At 33.9% G+C, this 20,513-nt stretch overlaps 1 long non-coding RNA gene across 1 annotated transcript; it reads right to left on the reverse strand.

Annotated features, from left to right (window-relative positions):
* Positions 1-834: 834 nt before the first annotated feature.
* Positions 835-4,752, reverse strand: LOC128549025 (uncharacterized). The gene is made up of 3 exons (XR_008367424.1): positions 4,622-4,752; positions 3,810-3,913; positions 835-3,390 (listed from the first exon to the last, which is right to left on the reverse strand). It is a non-coding gene; the product is annotated as an uncharacterized LOC128549025 (long non-coding RNA).
* Between the last annotated feature and the right edge of the window lie 15,761 nt (positions 4,753-20,513).

Below are 20,513 nucleotides of genomic sequence, written 5' to 3' on the forward strand. Positions count from 1 at the left end.
CAAGGACACAGGGGCCTGAACATGGAAAACCATTTCCGGGCAGTAACTTGAGAACCACTTGACCCAGAGTGTTGAAACGTCATAGGATGATTGGTCATGCAGTATAGATGACCTCTATTGATTTTGAGTTCACTCTATTAAAGGCCAAGGTCGCAGCGGATAGAAAATGGAAATCAGATCCCGGTTTATAACCTGAGAACCATTTGACTTAGAACCTTCAAACTTCATAGGGAAATAGGAATTACAGAGTAGGTGTCCCCTATTGCTTTTAGGGGTCACTCCATCAAAGATCAAGGTCACAGGGGGTTGAGCATAGAAAACACTTTCCAATCAATACCTTGAGGACCACTTGACCCAAAATGTTGAAACTTAATATGATAATTGGACATGCAGAGTAAATGACCCCTAATGATTTTGAGGTCACTTGATCAAAGGTCAAGGTCGCAGGAGCCCGAACATGGAAAACCGTATCTAATTCATAACTTGAGAACCACTAGGCCCAGAATGTTGAAACTTAGTGAGATGATTGGACATGCCAAGTAGGGATCCCTATTGCAGCCAACCATCAGTGTCTCTTTGACTTTCGGTCTTGTCCTCTATTGACTTCTTGCATATACGATTATGCATTGGGAGAGACATGCGCTTTTTTACAAAAGCATCTTCTAGTTTAAACTCCCCTTTGATTAACGTTCTCCATTTCTATCGGATACAGATCAGATACAAAAAAAAGCCTGAAAACGTTATTAAAGGCATTAAAATCCTCTTGACTAAGCCTGTTCCAACGACTAACATCCTTTGACATGTTTGAATGAAAGGCTTTAATAAATATTTAAACTTGTGTCTTTAGATTTACTATAAAACGCATTTAGTCAGATATGATATATTCACATGAGAAAGATCAATCAAAAGCTCTCTTCAGTCATATAGCTTGAACAACATAGCTTGAAACAAACCACTGATATTTCATAATATATCTTTTGGATTAAATTAAAAAACAAAGACAAATATCAAACAGGGAATGCCACGTACCAAAAACGCAGCCTCCCCAAAACGAAACCCACAGCACGCAGACGCACACACCACAAACACACACACACACGTTAACCCTTACTTTGCTAAATTTCTAGAATGAACTTGTCCATCTTTCAGTTTTGACAGTATCATTTACTGTTAAAAGGGGTGACTGAATGGCAAACAGTGCAGATCTTGATCAGACTGCATTGTTGTGCAGGCTGATCAGGATCTACACTGGTCGGAAAAGGCAGAATAAACCCTGTCCAGTATGATAAGGGTTAAAATGCGTACGTATATTTAGCCAATGCATTTCTGACATTAATGTTTCGACAATTCTTTACTGTTGATGACGACATCTTTTGAGCTTAATATGTAATTGAAAGAGTAAATTATGTAATGGGATAATAGACTGTAATTTAACGTGTTTGCTTTTCATCAAGAAATATTGTTAGGCCGGTCATATTACCACATATTTTGTCGAAAGGTTAAACAAATCCCAACATGAAATATTTTTATTGTTTTATAATCTTTAAATATTAGAGAATTTTAGAAAAAAAGTCCTCAAAAAAAATTCCCATTGGAAAATTAAAAATAAATGAGATTATGAAGGGCACCCTCATTGAAACTGAATGATTTAGACGAATCAAGAGGTTAATTCATTAGGTAACATACATTAGCTTAAACCTATACGTTGGTTTATTTCTTCAATTAGAGGCATTGATTATATAAAATATCATATAAATTAAAGCTGATACTAAACTATGTTGTGACATTTACTAATAAATGCATTAATGTACACTATAGATTTACCCCACCCATCAATTTTATTAATGTAACGTTTATCGCCGTTTTTCAACACTATCTCAGTTATGTAACGGCGGGCAGTTAGCCTAACCAGTGTTTCTGGATTCTGTACCAGTACAAACCTGTTCTCCGCAAGTAACTGCCAACTTCCCCACATGAACCAGAGGTGGAGGATGAATGATTTCAGACACAATGTCTTTTATCAAATCGTCACGGAGAACATACGGCCCGCCCGAGGACCCAAGTCACGACCCCGCGATCCGTAGATAGGTGCTCTCCCTAAAGAGTTAAGTGGGCCGATCCACGCATAAAACGTGCAAGCAATATCTTTAAACTATTTCTTTGAAACCCGCGCTAAATGTAACAAATGTCATAATATCAAGAACGGTATATTAAAAAGCAATAAGGAAAAGAATCCCAGATCAACAGTGACTGTACTACAGTATATATAGAACAGGTCTCCACAGTAAAATGTTAAAACTGTTTTAAAATTGGCACTAAACTACATTTTTTCAGCTAACAGCAAATGTACACAAAGCTGTAATGTACAAAATGAAAACCACTGTGAGGACAAAACTTTGTGATGCGATATACTGTAAAATTATGCTCTATTATAAAGTTAGTCTGTTGTCCTTAGTAATAAGACATGGTTCTTTAAAACATGTTTAATGTAAATTCAGGAGATGGAAAAAACTTTTGATTGCTCTCTCAAGATTATGAAAGTCAGTTAAGTTAATGTCATGACATCTACAGCCCTCCCATTAGAGCAACTTTGTGCTAAGGAACACGTTTATCACCATGTTTGTACCATCCCCAGTCAAGAGGGTTTGTATTCCTTCCAAACCATGTCTGTACTTAAATGGCAGTGCACTTTAAAATTATGAAACTTTTCAGCTGCCTCTGTAGGTGGTAGAGTCTGTATCTGTACTACCGATGTGCTTGTTGTTGCCTTCGTAATGAATTTTCTGTACCTTAATGTGTTTAATGTTTCATTTGTTTTACCTTTGTACAAACATATGAATGATTTATTACCAGCTGTTTCAATGTCATCATGTGAAGAGTGACTTTTGCCTGGGATCATTTAATAATTAAAGTTATTTGTTCGCTTTCAGTGTTTTCAAAATAATGCATGGTTTTCAAAAATGCCTCTTCAGATGATTCTTTTGTTGGTCTTCCTTTACGTTTTACAGTATTTTGAGGTGTTTGATGTTTAATCGGAACTTGACATCCTGTTCTGAAATGCGTGCTACACTTTTGATGATATCTTGCACCAACTGCTGTTAGATCATGTACGGACTCAAGTCTACAGAAAACTTCGCTTCCCCATTTTACAGATCTTTTATTTTTAACTGAAATTTCGAAGTCTTCATTTGAAAAACATCATATGCCTTTTTGTCATTTTGTTTGGCATCTGTACCACATAATAGACATTTGAAATGAAAAGAAGTGAGATGAATGTGTCCGTTTAGCTACGTTAGAGGTACCGTTTGCATCTCAAAGTAGATTCTGGTGGCAATAACTTTTCTACATCACAGCGGACAATGTTCTCAGGTGTAACATACATTTGTTCTCCTGCAATTTTATAAAAAGAACAATGAATATAAAGGTTAATTGATTTGACATTAGGATTAATAGGCGAGTAATATATAATCTTTATTTATAAAAGGAATAATACAAATAGACTCATTATGGTCCCTTTTATAATTCATTCTTTTATGTACAAATATCAAAGATGTTTGGATAACACACAAGTATTCAGTGTAATGTTTTGATACAATGATACAGAGAATAACAGACACTGATTTAAAAATACCTTTCTTTCAATACAGCTACACTACACAATTGAATATTGAAATTAAATTGGTAATAAGTAACACGCGATTGCATTCTTCTGCTTCCATTCTTCTCAATATGTAAATAAATATACAACGCTAGATAGGCCAGGAAATAGCATAAACTACAGAAATGCATGAAAATGAATATTACAGTACCTTTATTCCTGGCTGCAGAAATTAACTCTCTACACCTTTTTTCACCCAATGTTGCTATTTTACGTTCGTCCTTCACGTCGCAAATAACACACTTCTCCTCAGCACTGAAAAGGGAAACGTTAATGTTGCATTGTAAGGTGTATCAACAAATCTTCATAAGGAAATTATATGCATTGGTATTAAAGTATTTAAAACAATGTTGTAAAAGTCAAATGTTACAAATAATAAATAGCAAGGGTTTTACCTCATGATAAAATCCAGTAAATGCCAGATAAATAGTATAGCAACACTTTCAACAGTAAAAAAAAAGACTTGTTTCTTCTAGTAAGCACTTATGCCACAGACAGCATAACACAATCATGAATTTTGATATGAAAATAACAAAAATGATCCTATAACAATGACATTTGAAATAGTCAATATTTTTGAAAGAAATATACCTCTACTACTTAGAAACACAAAATGGGTGCATTTAAGTACATTTTTACGAATTTATGTTTATACATCTTTATTATGACTCAAACACGCTTCCGTATATCTATTTTCCATGTATAACCCATGTGACCGATTGAACTTTACTAAACCTTTTTCAGAATAAGCTATCGTTGACAATTCTAATACTGAGTACCACTAACACTTACATTTCGTACCGGTCTGTGTATCAGTACATGTTTTGAATAAAACACTTTGTCGTAGTGAACTTCGCGGAAACCCATGAAATTCAAACAACCTTCATAACTATATAGTTTAATACTGCATTTGCCTAGTAACGGACATTTCACATACTTCAGTCAATAAGTATTTTTACTTACCATACACGATTTACTTGACAATAACCAGTAATTCGTCGAACAGAGTGGTGTTCCATACAATTTGACAGCAAGCCCCGATGTTTACTTCTTACCGGAAGTAGGGGAAAAATAGCACACGGTGCATGATAACGGACATTGGAAAATATTTTTCCCCAATAAATATGCACGGTGCACAATCACGTGACTTGTGACGTTTCAACTGGGGTATCACGCCAAGCAGAATTCGTAAACAAAACAATGTTTTTGAATGTAAAGTTTTTAAAGATATATTTTTTTGTAAAATGACACCTAGCTGGTGCAAGTCAATGCGTACCTCCGGTGATATAACATTTGTCCGAGTCTGCTTTAGTTTTGCTGGTAACCAGGACAAACCGCAATGCTTCCACAGCAAGCCTATTTTCAAATGGCTTGAAAACTAAACCCAAGCGACTGGTCCTTGATAAACGACCAATTTGTTGTCACCGCTGCGTTCTGATTGATATCTAAGATCATTTTGGTAGGATTTGCGCTAAAAAAAAAATGGCATATTTCTGGATAGATCGCAGAACTCGAAAATTGTCCGTTCTAAAGTCCAAAAGCTCTCACAGAAAGCACTATTTTAAGTCGCGATTTGCTCGTTCCTCTCGTTGAATGCAATGCCGCAATCAACGCAGGTTACATTTTCCCCCCACCAACGCAATATTTTTTAAAGTTTACTGCACGTGGATAGTGATATTTTGAAGAAAATGTGGATAACTCAAAAACATGCTTTCACAGCCAGTTACTTTAGACCAATGCTTTCACATCAAGCACACAGCTATAGCTGAAAGTTGAACCATTTTCTATTAATTATGTATTTTGCCAAGAAGACAAAGTAAAGTCTTATGGAATCAGCCACCGATTATTTACTGTATCTCGCACTTGTGTAAGATGTCGATAAAATCCGTGGAGACCGATTGATTCTTCCATTTTCCCGCAATGATTCAACTGGCACGTGGCGTTTATAATGCATTGATCTAGTACTCATGAATATTCCGTATGTGTCCGTTATTAATTTTCGGTGTGCGAACCTAAATAAAGATAATCCTTGAAAAAACAATAAAATACATTTATTTATTAACTTTAGATCCATCTCGTAGTTGTAGTATCGAGTCCTCTGTGTTTCGATATCATTTTGTTTCTTATATATCAACTAAACAGGCACACTTATCATGATTATCATTAATTTTCTTGAAAAACTATTTTACTATTCGACATTCTTCTTCATGTATTATAGTTCCGCAAAACCGTTTTATGTAATGTCGACATTTCGAACAATAATTTCTTTACTTCAATGTAATGGTCGTTTCATACTTAACAAAACTGAACCAGGAAAAGAAATAGAGTGCATTTGCAACTAACGAGAGTTCCAATAATGAAAACGAAGCTGAAACATAAACGTGCTTGAATTGAGAACAAATTCCCTTAATAAAGATCACTTTTCCTTAAAACTAGTCGAATTTTTCTTTGCTAATACAAATACAATATAGTAAAACAATTGTACAGAATCTTCGTGATTCGCATGTGTATTAGTCCATGTACCCATTTCATTATCCGGTGGCGATGTAGTGTGATTGAAAACCACAGTAGTAACATAATTATCATCGTCATCCATAGACAGGAATTTCTATATATTTGTGAAAGCACTAGCCTATTCCGAAACGTTTTTATATTAAAACAATTTTTAAAGTTGCTAGGAAACCCGTATCATAATGATCCTCGACAGTCCTCGGTTTATAAAACAGCAAACTTTCTGACTGCAGTGTTTACACTCTTTCTGTGCAAAGCATATTAAAGCTGTTGCGCACGTGTTTTGTCTGTCGTATTGTTTGGTTATATTGCCAAAATCAATAAGGATTAATAAGGATATTAATCAGTGTAAAAGTAAACTCTAAAATAAGAACATCATTTTTTCTCTCATGATTGATTATTTGAAGGGTGAATTAATATTTACCTTCTGTTAGTTTCAAATCATATTTTGTTGCGTGATAAAGCTATTAATAGATAGCCCTGCAGCATTTTTATTTATTTTTTTATTTTTTGCTTTAAACTATTATTGACAAAGTCAGCTGTTTTACGATGTAGTAATAATTGTGACTGGCGAATTATCTGATATCATTTCCGAAGCATTATCCGTCTTATAAATTTCTGTTATTCGTTAAGGTAGTATGTGGCCAAAAATGACCACAATGAGTTAATTTCGCATTTTAGCCATTTTATAGAAATACAAAGAAATATGTTTACTAAAACATGTATCTCGTGATATTCTAAAATCTAGTGACTAATTTTCAATAAACCATGTCCAATGAAATGACAAGCCTAGTCGGCGTCGGGGCATAATACATGTAAACTTTAAAATAATGCCGTTGGCTCAACAGGACTTTTGCAAAACCGTATTTCTGTAGAAATTTTGCTAGATCAATATAGATTTTCTATATATTTTCTTCACCTGACCAGCAGATTTTCCGAATATTTGGTTGAACGTGGGCGTAAGTTGTAAGGGGCCAGCCTAAACGAATGAACACGACTTAAATATGCGTAAATATCGGAGAATCTTATACGCCATACAGTATTTCAAAATGGAACGGAAAGCAGACGTTTCTTCAATCATTTTTGCTGGAAAACTGCACGTGCCTTCCATGACGCTCCTGTGGTATTAACCACGTGTTAACAGCAAATTTAGTTATATCTTTTGATTATTCAAGTTTTGTCTCGATACAACTAAATTCATGTGAAATCCAATTTGGAAAGGACTCTATGTCAAATAGGAATCATTTTGCTTTATCTTCTTGGCAAAATTAGCAGAAGAAAGTGGTTAAACTGTCCGCTAAAGATTTTTGCTTGATGTGAAAGCATTTGTCTAAAGTAAGTGGCTGCGAGAGCATGCTTTTGAATTACCCACATTTTCTTGAAAATATCACTATCCACGTGCAGTTAACTGTGAAAAGTATTGCGTTGGTAGGGAAAAACGTAACCTGCTTTAATTGCGGCATTGCATTCAACGAGAGGAACGAGAAAATCGCGATTTAAAATAGTGCTTTCTGTGATAGCATTTGGACTTTAGAACGGACAATTTTCGAGTTAGGCGATCTATCCAGAAATATGCCAAGTTTTGAGCGAAAATCCTACCAAAATGATCTTAGATATCAAACAGAACGCAGCGGTGACAACAAATTGATCATTTATCAAGGAACAGTCGCTTGGGTTTGGTTTTCAAGCCATTTGAAAATATGCTTGCTGTGGAAGCATTGCGGTTTGTCCAGGTTACCAGCAAAACTAAAGCAAACACGGACATATGTTATATCACCGGAGGTACGCATTGATATAAGGACTTGCACCAGCTAGGTGTCATTTTACAAAAATATATCTTTAAAAACTTTACCGTTAAAAACACCGTTTTGTTTACGAATTCTGCTTGGCGTGATACCCCAGTTGAAACGTCACAAGTCACGTGATTATGCACCGTGATATGATGTGATATCTCAGAATCCTGTAGTAATATTTTTGAGGACTTTTTTCTGTGTGTTATCTCGTGTAACTCTACTCATTCCATGCTAAATATCTCATGTTGGATTTAGCTTGACCATACGTTTTACTATAACCGGCCTATGTTTATTTCAGCGATGTAATGATTTTAAAACTTTCGGAATCAATAAATTTAGACGTTACGGTCCTTAAAATGTTGTAGATGCTATAAACAAGCTGACTGTCTAAGAACGATAAGTTTTTCTTTCATACCCTTACCAGATTTCAAATTAGGTTAAAAGTGTTGGATTGAAGAATATAAGCTGCACATAATAAGTAAATGCACACGAAGATTAGAATTTTGCATTATTGATAATGTGTGCTTATTTTGACACAGAGATGATAAGTACTCGTAGAACATGGCATTTTACTTTGCCGTATGTGGTGAGATATTTTGATTTTGTCTTGGCTGTCTGCCTCTCGTCCTTCTGTCACACAAGTATGTCCTGACTACATCTCTGGAACCTCTGGTTGGATTTCAATCAAACTTTGTAGGGATGCTCTGTACCATGGCTTGTTTCGCAAAACGATTGTTATTCATTTTGGTGAATTTATCGCCCCTTAAAGGTCAACTTCGAATAATTATTTTCTAAGTTTTTATGCCTTAAAGGATACATCTTATACCATTTTAGATTAGTAGTGATTTTCTTTTTCTAGATAAGTACAGAAAAGGTAGGAAATGTTTCACTTTTAAATTTATGTTTCAATATCTAAATTTAGGCTGAGTAAAATTATTCAAAGCAAATGCAAATATTTGTGTTCTTTTTTTATAATGACATTCACTTTTTCTCTTTTTCCCATCTCAAAACACGTGTCTTTGTAATATGGCCGGATATTGCATAACAATTTTCAACTTTCCTTCAAAATGAAGCAGTATGGGGACACATGCGTTACTATTTAAAAATCTCTAGTTAGAATATGAAATATCTTTGTTTTTTGTTTGTTTTGGGTTTAACGTCGTTTTTTTCAACAGTATTTCAGTGACTAGTATGTAACGGCGGGCAGTTAACCTTACCAGTGTTCCTGGAATCTGTACAGAGGTCAACGTGGAGGACGAATGATTTTAGACACTATGTCTTTTATCAACTCGTCACGGAAAACATGCGACCCGCCCGGTGATCGAACTCAAGCCGACCCCGCGATCTGTAGATCTGCGCTCTCGCTATTGAGCTAAACAGGCGGGCTTGAAATATCTTTCAAAATCTGAGTGTGTTTTTCTGATATATTAGTTAACATTATATAAAACCAGAAGCGATAAATATATAGGGAACTAAGGCTTATTTTCACTAATTGTTTGATAAAAAATCATTAATTCATTAAGAATCGACTGGTATGTCCATCAGTGAGTTACAGCCTGAATCACTCATGAAAATGCAAAGAAAAGCAGTGATTTTAACTGATGAGACAAGATCACCACATATGTCCGTAGACAATATCAAACCTACATTTAAACACATTTTTAAGAAGCGTAATTTTACAAATATCACTACGTGTAATAATTTCCAAAACTTTTCATTGAATGAATAATCCTAATCCGTCATTATTATATTTAAAAATAATCAAGGCCTTCGAGTGGTTTGCCGTCTAATTTATCACAGAGACTGTGATGCACAGGAATTGAACCACGATGGCTTTATGAGAAGCAATGAACCGGACGTCATGTGGCAATTTGACGTCATAACTGAAATATTGTCTTACCGGTCCAAGCACCAACCGTTGTTTATCGCAGAATATACAGAGCTTGACTTTCTTCTTTGTTTAACTGGCGATCAAATCGAGCCACGTTAGAGTGTGAGATTCCATCGGTTTTCAATACTTAAAAGATAAAAGGAATTCTTGACAAAAGTGAGCGCAGCAACAGGTCAAGAATAGGAAAGTGAACCTGCAATGACTAAAACAACAACAACAACAAAGCAAAAAAACAAAAAAAAACAAAAACAAAACAAAAATAAAACAATAGCGATTTATAGTAGTATGGGTTTTTCTTGCAATTTGACTAGAGTTGCTTGTGGCTTATTTTCAGTTACAGAACATATCTTCAGGCTTTTACAGTTTACTGGAGCGTAGATTAAGGAAACAGAATGGCCAGTTTATCACCTTAAAATACATTTGCCGACAAAGAAAAGGTAAAATGTATTGCGCGAAATGCTTAGTTAAACTTAGTTAACATACCAGTCGTTGGTGCATAATGGAGTTGATTCCACTTCAAAACAAAAAAATAAATAAATAAAATAAATAAAGAAAAAGTTGGATGTTGGAACATATTTTGTCCACAATTGAGTATATAATATATACATAATAATTAAGCGACGCTCATGTTATACTTGTACAAATTAATCAACTTTTAATTGATTCTAATAATCAATTCAAAGCATGGCCTATAATTGTGTTGGCGCGACATTAAACCTAACAAAAGCACAAAAAACAACAACAATAGCTTTCATAAGCCAGATGTATGGCTTCCTGATATCGCTCAGAGGCACGTGATTTGAAGTCAGCGACCTTAACCACTAGGCTATGGTGGCACCTGAACATATGTTGTTTTAATAGTCTCAATATATGAGGCGTACAGCTCTCGTACAAATAAATGGTGTAAGGAAAGTTCGTTCTAATTGGAAAAGTAAATCGGCATAGTAAAAACATTAAAAGTAAGACATATATAGTTTTCAGTTATATTAAATGTTGACATGTTTACGTAATTTTGCTATAAGGACTTGTTTAATGTCAGATTCTCTTACTGAATAATAACAATTTGGTCAATATACTAACTTGGGAAATTTTCAACTTTTAAACATAAACAAGCATTTCTTCTTTCATTGATTCTATCACAAACATTTTATGTCAGATGTTGAGTTATTACTTGTACAATACAAATTCAACTACTGAAATGTAAAATGTGCCCACCGCACAAAAAAAGAAAATAGTGAAAAATGCCATTTCCTAGATAGGGCAAATGTCCACCAAATGTTGTACATTCATATCAACTTATCCAACAGCAAAACCCAAAACATGATCAGTGGTAATCCTTCAGTTAATGGTACGTACCTTTCCTGTTGTCGTTGGCATCAGAGTGAAATAATACAGCTATTTGCTTAACCGGAACGAGCTTTCTTTACACCCTTTACTAAGCAAATAAACAACCACAATTACAGTAGCTGGACATCGTTTACTTGAAAAAAAAAAGCTTTAGAAAATGCAAAAATGGCAATACTTTTTCCTTTGAAAGGAGGAAATAATCTTGTTTTAGCTAAGACATATTCGATTTAGGCTGATAAAAAGATTTTTTGTAACAAAACAGTACATTTACTCTTGTTCCATATATGCGACACGTTAAGAGACAATACGTTACACAGTTATAGAGGTTTACATCTAGACATCAGACAAATATAGAAAGATACATAAGATGTGTTATTTTTAGCAGTGTACATGTAAAAAAAAAAGAAATTTCCAGACAGAATTTACAAGTGTAATAAATAGAATAGAAAAATATACTTTCGACGGTCAGACAAATTTCAAAATTGCCGGTTATGTTCCACAATTGTTTGAGAGCTTCCATTTATCAATAGGTTTTGCCGCTTTGAAGCGTAGAATTATTTGCATAAAAGGCTTCATAGATTTTTTTAACTAAGCATTCGGCCAAATATTTACCATTTTTATTTTTTCTTCTCTCTTTGCCAATGCTACCTGCGACTGAAACATAAAATCTAAATAAAATTGTGCCGGAAATATATTTTTCTAATCTTATCACATAGAACTTAAAATGTTTTATATTTCCAATAAATTGGCCTGACTTCATTTCATTTTATAAACATACAAACAGACAAACCAACGGCAAAATCAGGTTAAAAGACACCAAGTAGCTTAGTTAAGATTTGAAAATATATTTCATTTCTAATAACAAAGACACATTTTACACATCATATCATGGAAAATCTGTCCAAATTTATTACTTATTCTAATATACCAGTCTCTGTTAAAAAACACTTACGCTAGAATGACGTCAAGTTAACGGTGCGATGACGTCAAAGGTTTTGTTGCGGCCAAGGAAGTGCTCTACTTATATTTTATCTACTGTTCTAGATTAAGGGCATATTGGAATTGAAATAATTCATAGCAAAAGTTTGTTTTAACACTTTTTATACACTCGGGCGGTAATACGTCGTACAAATAATTTTACTCGGGCTGCGCCCTCGTGAAATTATTACGCCCGACGTATTACCGCCCATCGTGCATAAATAGTGTTAAATCACTCTTCTTCAAGTTTTCAAAAGTTTCAAAGTTTCAAAGTTTCAAAGTTTATTTCATATAACTCTCAGTTTGTACACATACAAAAACATGAGACAATATATTTATATAACTAAGACATAATACATGATACATGGAGGGCTATAAAACAACTTTATCCAAAAGATGAATGCGAATATGGTAACTATAGAATACAGTATACTATGACATTATTGATGCTGCGATCTTTTTTTTGTCATTATTAATAGTCATATTTGTAGAAGGGTTAAATATAGATCGTGTTTAGTGACATAATATTACTTTAAATGAAGCGTGTAATCTGTTCGGCGTGTAGGTCTACCGGTTCTAGACGTGTGGCTATAATTGACCAATTGTGCATTCCCTGGCTCAAACTTTCCAATAATACATATTATAAAAAGATGTGAATACACAATTTATAGCAAAATGATTACTTTGGTTTTCATACATATAACAATTTGATAAATTCTTTGCCATCAAAGGTAGCATCTTAATGATTTTGCAATAAATTTAAAATCTTATTAGAAAGGTCACATGTTAAGGGAATAACATTTTATTTACACTTCTTACGCAAAGTTATATCAAAACTGGCATAGGTCCTTCGCTAAACCATTGTTGTTCCTTTATTCCGTTTGAAATAACAGCTGGGTTTTGACCTCATAGTATTTACATTTCTTGTAGAAGTAGAAAGTTGTATGAATGTTGTGAAACTTTGTTCGAGTAACGTTTTCGGCCCTGGCAATTATTCTCTATTTTTTTCCGAAGATTGTGTATTTCAATTGATTAAATGTTATTCATCCTAGCTTTAATATTCAAAATGAATTTCAAGATTTTAAAATTATTAAAATGTCGTATAAATATAAGTAGTAATTTTGGCATGTTCTATGTATCAGGCTTGTGCACAATGTCGGCATTGTGCAATGAGTCTAATTAGTAGCACCGATATTCACAACTGCAATTTCATTGTGACTACTCGGTATTTTTAGAGAAAAGTGTCAATAATACCTTTAACATCTGTATCAGTATAACAAATCTTACAGATCATTTAGACCAGAAAAATATGGAGAGATGAACCAACGTTATTGACGTTAGGTTTTACCTTGTTATTGTAAAAAAGCAAATTATATCCATTTATAATGAACTTGCACCTATATATTGTAAAAATGAGACTAAGGTTTTGTGTATTTAACAAATGCAAGAGCACTTTATACATGTATTAAGGTCTGCATATTGTCTTGCTGAGATGACCATTTCGTCCAAGTGTAATAATATCCTTGAGAGGACTCAGAAAATAGGGAGCTAAGAAGAAATCCAAGGCTCACATATTGGATCTTCAGATATGACATTAACATTTGCCGCATGATACATTAAACATTGCTTTTGCATATCTTTTTATTAAGTTTAACATTTCAGACATATTTTGTAAATATCTATTGACGGGTTTCAAAGACATGGACACGAAAGTCACACTAACAGAATAACAGACTGACGGACGGATAGATACCGTGAAAACCATACTCCTCCATTTTCAATGGTGGAAACTTATTAACATATGAGCATTCTTTCAATTTTCAAATAGTCTGCCGACATGTTGGTCTAGAGCGAATTTTCATTTTGGTAATGGCACCGCTGAGAATTGTTACTGAAAATACAGCACGCTCGCTCCTATCGGTAAAGCAATATATGAACAATGAAACAACATTGATAATAAAGATATATGTTACAATGCCCAAATTTTCTATTAACTTTTTAACTGACTCTTATACCAATTATACAAGTTAAAGCATAGCAAAAGTTCCTTCTAGGGCACATCTATATAAATATATATTGATCATCTTGTAAAATTTCGGTTGCAATATTTGTTTTAAATATTGGTCATCAGTGTGTGGAACCCAAGGGTCGGACACAAGACAAGACCATTCTACCTTACTGATATTCCGTATCCCCCCTCCCCACGTTTAATCAGGGAGTCGGTGGCGCAGTGGTTATCGATCCGGGTTCGATTCCCGGACCAATCCGAGTTCGATTCCCGAACCCGGATTGATCCCCGGTTAGGTATGATATCCCGGCTAGTGGTCAGTGCTGGGTCATTTACTTTAATTGGTACTTTTTCCAACAGTACTAGACTAGATGCTGGGGATGTAAATATGACGCCTGCAGTGGGCTCGGCTGAACATAAGTTGTCGACTACCCACGTTAAACATGAAACTTTACTTATTTTTAAGCGCCCCTGGGGGCGTTACATTTTACACCAAGGGTGCTTTAAATACAAAAAAAAAAAAAAAAACACTAAAATTCTGGAAAAGAACTATGTTGTTTTATATACTGCCTAACAATGTCAAGTAAGTATTTACGCTAACATAAATTGTTGAATCCAACAACAAGGTAAATCAGTTACCACTTTCAGATGAGTAAATACGGCAATAAGAATTACACTGGCTAAACACGTTGACCCGGTCAGTAGTGTTACATTCGGTGCGTGAATTTGATACGCATAATAAGAGGGTAGCAATGGGGTTTATTTTCACATATTGACCATGCATTCGATAACGATAATATTCAGTTATTTACATGTAAATTTGCTGATATATGTCTAACTGTTTGTACACATGTTATGCTCTTCAAGAATAAAGGAAATAAAAGAATCAATCAATCATCCTCGGGTTAAGTAATATGTAATCCACGAAGCGCGTTCAGTCAGAGAGTCGCCTCAATTAGGAAAGAACAATTTTAACGTCAGAGGTTATTTCTAAGGTCACAGAGTTTGATTGGCCAGCTTGTAACGACAACAGCTTTCGAGGTCATTGCTCAGTCAAGTGTGACTTACCCACCCTAAGTGTTCCTTCTCAAGAGAAGAACAACAAGTATATATAAAGAGCTCGTCATGTAATTAATAGTGTTGTAAAAACATTCAAAATCAGTAAATGGAACAGTTATTTTTCACTGATGTTAAAATGCTTAGACATCCACTCTTTCATGTTATTGACATCTAATTTAGTCGAATCCACATGGGAAGAATAATTACATAGCTCTCTTTAATCATATGGCTATGATAAAATGGCTTGAAATATCTTCGATACTTTGATATGATATGGTAGAATGCATTCTTGTTAGTCTTAGAATGTTTTTGATATAATTTAACAACTATTGTGCTAGGAAATCTCATGTGTGGAAAAGTAATGAGAAAGTGAATGGCAATTCAATGTGACTATATTCATCAAGTAACAATATATACTTTATCAGTATTAGTGATGATTTTGAAACTCTCAAAATAAACGATGTAACATGCATATAAGATGCGTACAAGGTATTGTTTGGAATCGGCAAGTTTCCAAGTCTTTTTGTTGTCGACCTATTTTGCGATGCATGGCTCTATATGACTGTGTTTGGGGTGCTCTGTGCTTCCGGGAAATCCACCCTTACATTTTATCTTTTAACTATATAAAAGGTAAAAATGCGATTCCAGCTGCTGTAAACAAAGCGTTTCTGCAGATTTTTCAAACAATTACAATCGTATCCAGTATTTTTTCAGTTTGTAAATTAAGTTCCGCTTGCTTCATTTACCATCATTAATTACAGCATCATAAATAATTTCTTTCTGATGAAGTAGATTTAAAGAGACAATCAATATCTAAAATATAACTTATCTCGATAATTTATGAGGATGCAAAATGCTTTTGTTCCTTCAGAACTTGATAATAAATTTCTAAACAAAAACGAGAGCTCATGACAGGCGGTCATCGTTCATATACATGTGAATGCCTTTATTGTGGCTTTTGTTAAGTTATTGCAAAATATTCATGGTCGTCTGTATTTTTGCAAAGGAAAATATATTTCTTTTTTTCATTATTAATCTCAGTTCACACTAATTGAGTTTTTAAGGATAGTGCCAATAAGCTTTCGTCATTAATACATTCATTTATTTTTTCTTCAGATAATTATATAGTGTACATATGCAATACAAAGCTACTGACAAATTCAATTTAACGATATCATCATATATCATATATTTATGTGGATGGTCACATTGTAGAAAGGAAGTATTTTTAACGATTTGATTCAATATTCTTGTCTGCACATATCATTAAAAAGTTAAAAACCGTTTTCGACTCCGTGAAAATTATAAGACGTTTAAATATATATTATAGCTTACTATGTCTACTGTACATTAATAATTTAATTGTGAATATGTGTACTATTGTTTAAATTTGCTCCCCAACCCCTATTATGCCAATGACGGGGTAAATAAATGGGGTTACCCATATGGGGCCTGAAAAAAATATAACGCGTGTTTCCTTTCTGTCTTATAAAAGCTGGAAAAGCAACTTCATCTTAGGGAAGATCAAAAAGGAAACTGCTTGTACAGAAGATGAGTATTCAAAAAATGTGAATCTTCTCCTTCATCTGTTTTTATAACATGTTTTTGCAATTCTCATCACCAACTTAGACCCATTTAAATTTGACTGATTTTGATTTAAATTAAAAAGAAAAACGAAATAAAACTTGGAAATTCAAGGAGAATCTTTTAAAAAGAAATTGATAATTAAAATTGTCACTGTTTCAATGGAATCAATTATAAAATACTGCTTTTGAAAAACAAAATCACACACAAAAAAAAACAAGTTTGCCTTTGGTGGAATGGATATTGTATTTGTTGAATCTCGTAATTGCTCAAGCGAACGTAACAGAGGAAGACTAGAGACAAGCAATTTACTTGAAACAGAATAAGATATTTATTAAACGTGGGGAGTATCAAATATCATGTTTCTTCTTTAATTTATTTCCATTTTGAACGGTTCACCCTGTATACAAATCCGATTTTTAAGCTACAGATCATGTCACTCTGACTTGCATGGTGTATTTCAAAGAAATACAGGTATAGGATGAAAATAGATTTTCACATTGGTCTGTCCAGTACGGAATATATTCGCACACTTGCCCTGATAATTAACCATACTGGACTCACCTTACTGCTAGTCGAATATGGGTTTACTTTATTTCTCCGTAGTACATATAATTATGATAACAACAGAAACAGTTAAACCCTTAGTCTTCTATCAATTCGAACTGTGAAAAAGGTATTTAAAACACACAAAAAACACCCAAAGGGAATATTTTTGTATAACCTTGCTAAGTGAGTAAGTATCTTGAGCGATCTTACTGAATATTATCAAATTATTATCTGCTTTGTTTTCTACATCATAATCATACTTACTTTTCATTTATCTCCTTAATGAGGAACGTCGTCTGGTTATGAGATTCGACTGGGCAATATGGCGACCGGAGTTTAATAGATGATGTGTTTAACATTTATTTCGTATTAATTTAAAGTAACTGTGGTAACAAAATGTTGCTATTAATCATGCTATCTCACTTGACAAGGCAGAAGAAAATAGTAATATGAGATTATAAGCAAATCTCTTTTGATAAAGTAATTTTGATTGCAGTGACTTTTTTTCCTGAAACACATCAGATTGTCCTACAAAGCAGAAAACAGAAAGATAGAACAGAGATATACGTCCCCTTTCATAAAGATAATCAAATGAATCATAATCATATGAATCGTTCACTGTTTCAACTGAGCCAATAATTAAATGCTGCTTTTGAAAGGCAAGTTTGCCTTTGGTAGATTTAATATTTTATGTGCGTTGCAATTCGTTACTACTCGAGTGAAGGTAAAGTAACAAAGGAAGACTAGAGCCATTTAATTGAAACGGAATAAGATATTTTATAGCATATTTCTTCTTGTCTTTATTTTGAAACATGATATCAAATCAATATGATAACAAGTCCTGGATGTCTTAAAGATCTATTGATTTATTGGAATTTGTTTTCAGCATAAACACTAGACAACATCTTATCTCGAGCGATCAACTTATTATGATGTTGATCGCTCAAGATAAGATGTCGTGCGCACAAGATAAGATGTTGATCGCTCAAGATAGTATGTTGATCGCTCAAGATAATATGTTGATCGCTCGAGATAAGCTGTTGATCGCTCAAGATAATATGTTGATCGCTCGAGATAAGCTGTTGATCGCTCGAGATAAGCTGTTGATCGCTCAAGATAATATGTTGATCGCTCAAGATGATATGTTGATCGCTGGAGATAAGATGTCGTGCGCACGAGATAAGATGTTGATCGCTCGAGATAAAATGTTGATCGCTCAAGATAATATTTTGATATCTCGAGATAAGGTGTTGATCGCTCAAGATAAGATGTCGTGCGCACGAGATAAGATGTTGATCGCTCAAGATAGTATGTTGATCGCTCAAGATAATATGTTGATCGCTCGAGATAAGCTGTTGATCGCTCAAGAAAATATGTTGATCGCTCAAGATAATATGTTGATCGCTCGAGATAAGATGTTGATCGCTCAAGATAATATGTTGATCGCTCAAGATAATATGTTGATCGCTCGAGATAAGATGTTGATCGCTCAAGATAATATGTTGACCGCTCAAGATGATATGCTGATCTCTCGAGATAAGATGTCGTGCGCACGAGATAAGATGTTGATCGCTCGAGATAAAATGTTGATCGCTCAAGATAATATTTTGATATCTGAAGATAAGATGTCGTGCGCACGAGATAAGATGTTGATCGCTCAAGATAATATGTTGATCGCTCGAGATAAGATGTTGATCGCTCAAGATAAGATGTTGATCGCTCGATATAATATGTTGATCGCTCGAGATAATATGTTGATCGCTCAAGATAAGATGTTGATCGCTCGAGATAAGATGTTGATCGCTCGATATAATATGTTGATCGCTCAAGATAATATGTTCGCTCGAGATAAGATGTTGATTGCTCAAGATAAGAGGTCGTGCGCACGAGATAAGATGTTGATCGCTCAAGATAATTTAATCCTAAAAAAAATAATTGCATGTCCTAAACATACCACCGTAAAAACCTAATCATCGGGTTGAGAAATTCTTTTTAGGCGATATGGCGGTTGAGATTTAATAGTATTTCCTTAAAGATTGTATTACTGATAAAGAATACTAACTGGTTTTCATCATTTATTTCTTGATAATCAAAAGCGGCGGAAGAAATCTCACGGTTAATAGTGTGTCTATCTTGTTCTTGAAATGAGGAAATTCGTCAAAATACTAATGTTCACGAGAGAAATTTTATTATCACTGTTGAAAAAGGAGACGTGGGATGAAATCCTGAATGCCTTAGAGGCCTTTTGATTAATTTCAAGTTTTACATCATAAATGTCCAGATATTGTTCTTGCGATAAACACTAGATAGGTCTATCAAGATGATAGAATTTATTTTTTATTTATATATATATTTTTTTTAAAAAAGGTTGGAGGATAAATTTTATTTAGGTAGGCAAGCAAAATATAATTGATGCGACATAAAAGTTTTTTTGTTTTCAAACATAATATTTTTCGAAACAAATAATAAAGTTTTGAGATTGGAAAAAGCTGTCTTTCAAGACCATCTGTAACAAATGACTTTAGATGTAACATTACAGTGTTCCTGGTTTAATAGAGTGTACATTTCATATTTATTATGAGGCATGTCCTTTAGATATCCTTTGAATTTTGAAAAAAGCAAAATAAAAAATCATTTCCCATGGTGATAGTAGTGATAAATTCAGCAATATTTTCACTTGCTTCAGTTTGATGTTACCATTGATGTACGTAAATACGCAATTTCTGATGCAGACATAGTACTAGAAACGTTACAAAACAAACAAGGATAAAAATCCAACAGGTAAAGCCACATTCCAAAATTCAAGTTTGATTGCAATTTCTAATTCCATACTAAATCATTGATCGAAAAAGCATTTTTCTATATTTAGTAGCAATCATCTTGACCCACAGCTACCAAGAATTAAATAGAAAATATGGGCATCTATGGCAGTTACCTAATTACCAAGTTTTAAAAATTACCTCATATTTTACTGAAGTTACTGTGAGAAAACTATTTTTCTATTTTATAAAAAAGCGATCTTATCCTCTAGAACCAAGATACAATGCCCTTCATGCCAGTTTCCCTAATTCCAAGGTTGGCTGCAATGCCTTAATCTCTGGGAATCTAACAGAAACGACAAGTTAACGTTTTTAC

Source organism: Mercenaria mercenaria, chromosome 15, assembly GCF_021730395.1.
Source record: "Mercenaria mercenaria strain notata chromosome 15, MADL_Memer_1, whole genome shotgun sequence".
NCBI classification, from domain to species: Eukaryota; Metazoa; Mollusca; class Bivalvia; order Venerida; family Veneridae; genus Mercenaria; species Mercenaria mercenaria.